This window comes from Podarcis pityusensis (genome assembly GCF_964106645.2).
Source record: "Podarcis pityusensis genome assembly, chromosome: 18".
Lineage (NCBI taxonomy): Eukaryota > Metazoa > Chordata > Lepidosauria > Squamata > Lacertidae > Podarcis > Podarcis pityusensis.
In genome coordinates, this window is record NC_138043.1 from 11,659,272 (window position 1) to 11,662,048 (window position 2,777).

The 2,777-nt window shown below is 48.5% G+C and overlaps 1 long non-coding RNA gene across 1 annotated transcript; it reads left to right on the forward strand.

Moving 5' to 3' along the window:
• Nucleotides 1-354: 354 nt before the first annotated feature.
• Nucleotides 355-1,970, forward strand: LOC308467134. The gene is made up of 2 exons (XR_013981141.1): nt 355-428; nt 1,794-1,970. It is a non-coding gene; the product is annotated as an uncharacterized lncRNA (long non-coding RNA).
• Nucleotides 1,971-2,777: the final 807 nt, after the last annotated feature.

The window sequence follows — 2,777 nt, forward strand, 5'->3', positions numbered from 1 at the left end:
AAGGCAGCTCACAAAAATTATAAACCAACATAGATAAAACACAGAAAGCAGAAAACCTATTTAGGATAATAGCTTAAAAAGTGATCAAACTACAATACAATCAAAATGATATGAAAGCCACTCTATTAGATGCAGAGAGTAAAACCGGCACAGCGCTGTTGAAAGGCCTTTCCTTAAAATACGGCCAGGTCCCAAAAGCCTGTCGGAAGACGCCTTGGGTCCCTTCCAGTTCTACCATTCTTTGATTCTAGGATTTCATGCAGAGCACCACAAACCATCTGCCAGAGGAGGCACAGAACCGTCCCCTCCGCACCCTTGAGGGCAGCGAACGTGGGGCTGGCGTAACCTGCAGATCCTATACGGCTGGTGTGGGGTCCCCAGGTGTGCCTGAGCCCCTTCAGCCACAGGGAGAGGTCCTGAATCTCCGGGTGAGTGAGAGTCTGCTTTTGTTTTCAGGGCACCGGTGACTTCCACAGACACCTGGTTGGCCACTGTAAGAACAGGATGTTGGGCAAAAGATTCCTGCATTGCAGGGGGTTGGACTAGATGACCCTTGTGGCGGAGCTGGGATTTTGCCCTGGGTGAAGCCTGTGTGTGTGTGTACACAAATGCACATGGAGGGGTGTGCCACACTGGGTATTTGACCCGGGTGAAAATGAGCCTAGTTTTGTCCCTCCTTGTGGTCCCTTCCAATGCTACAGTTCTTTGATTCTATAACAACAACAACAACAATAATAGTTTTTATTTATACCCCGCCCTCCCTGGCCAGAGCCCGGCTCAAGGCAGCTATCACCAATAAAATCACAGTAAAAACATAATAGGGGAGGAACCAATTTAAAATACAGGTTAAAACGCAGTTTAAAATGCAGCCTCATTTGAAAAGTGGCCCATAGATCAAAACCGTAAGGGAAGGGAAACATAAGGGCCAGACTGAGTCCAGACCAAAGGCCAGGCGGAACAGCTCTGTCTTGCAGTCCCTGCGGAAAGATGTCAAGTCCTGCAGGGCCCTGGTCTCTTGGGACAGAGCGTTCCACCAAGTCGGGGCCAGTACTGAAAAGGCCCTGGCCCTAGTTGAGACCAGTCTAACCACCTTGTGACTTGGGACCTCCAGAGTGTTGTCATTTGTGGACCTTAAGGTCCTCCGCGGGGCAGACCAGGAGAGGCACGTAGGTACGTGGGTCCTAGGCTGCAGATGGGCCTTTGGCCTGATTCCGGAGACTCTTCATACGTCCTTCTTCTACCTCAGAATCCCAGGGGACAGGAGGAGGAGGAGGGGGATTCACAGAATTCCAGAATGGTAGAGTTGGAAGGGACTACGAGGGTCATCTTGTCCACCCCCTGCAATGCAGGCATCTTTTGCCCAGTGTGGGGCTTGAGCCCACAAGCCTGAGAGTAAGATTCTCATACGCTGCTAACTGAGCTATCCCACAGGCTTCTCAAAAGGCATCAGGAAGTAAGTACCCCATAGCAAGGCACTGGATGAGACAGGCCTCTGGCCATTTCCAGAGGTAAAACGAGGACCACCGTATGAAACTGAGAAAGGAAGGTTGATTTTGGGAAGAACGGGCAAAGCAGCGTAGAAAATCTGTGCCGTGCCCGAGAAAAATGCATTAATTTAGAAAGCAGAAAATACCTTTAAACAGGAACAATGGAAATCTGTCGTGGCTGATGCGAGTATTATCTTAATTGCATCCTTCATCTTGCCAGCGCCCACGCCCCCTGCTGTTTTAATTTTGCTTTTGCAACTGAAGACAAAATATTTAATAAAAGCGTATTACAACTATTACCCACAGGGCAACCTGAGGACGAGGATCACCAGGGCTTGTGACTTAACAACACTGAACTGCAGACACAGAAAGAAATATATTTTCAAAATGGTGGAAGCAGGCACTTAAAATTTTGGGATGTTGCTGCTGGAGAAAAGGTGGGATATGAATGCAATAAGGAAATAAAATGAATGAGTGAGTGAATCCCTGGTAATAGAGAAGTAAGCTTTCCATCGCATTCCTAACTCCTGTCTATTTAGACTTTAAGTCCTGCTGGATCCCCGGTTGAGTAGTGACAGAGTGACGGCTTCAGTCAAGGTCTCCTTGACCCCCAGTGGAAGCTGAGCAAAATGCCTTTTGCAAGCTTAAAATTCTGCAAGTGATTTTTTTGTTAATGCCAAGTCCTAATGTGCCAAGTGGAATATTCCCTCCTCTTGATTTCTGGCCCTGTTTTAAAAGGAGACCCAAATCAAACAGTGTCTGTAACAGGGAATAGAAAGAGAAACTAATGAGAATAATATGCATTTGAATATTCTTGGAAACAAAATCCACCTGGGGTTCTGATTTCAAATGCACACCTGTCAGTGATCCTTGGCTGCCCGTTTCCTTTGCTCCACTTGGCCCCCATCTCAAGCCCCCCCCCCCCCCATCCCTGAAAGCATCACAGGCCCTCCTGCTCGCCGCTCTCCTTCCCACCGATGGTGACTGGGGAGAGATAAATTACCGCTCAAGGTAATGAAAGGAGATGAAGAAGCAAAAAGGCCTGACACATCCAATTTATTACCCCGCCACCAGCCGTTTTTAACAGGGACTAATGCAATTCCACCAGCCGCCACGACTGGGGGAAGAGAAGCAAGAGAAAAGAAAGGGAGAGAAAAATCTCCAGAACATACAGGTTTATTACATTGCGCACTAAGTTGCCGGAAGCCCTGGCGCAGAGGGATTGAACGTTTAGCACAGCGGCAGCCGAGAGCGCCAGGGTGACAGAGAGGAGCACGTGCTGGGGAACAG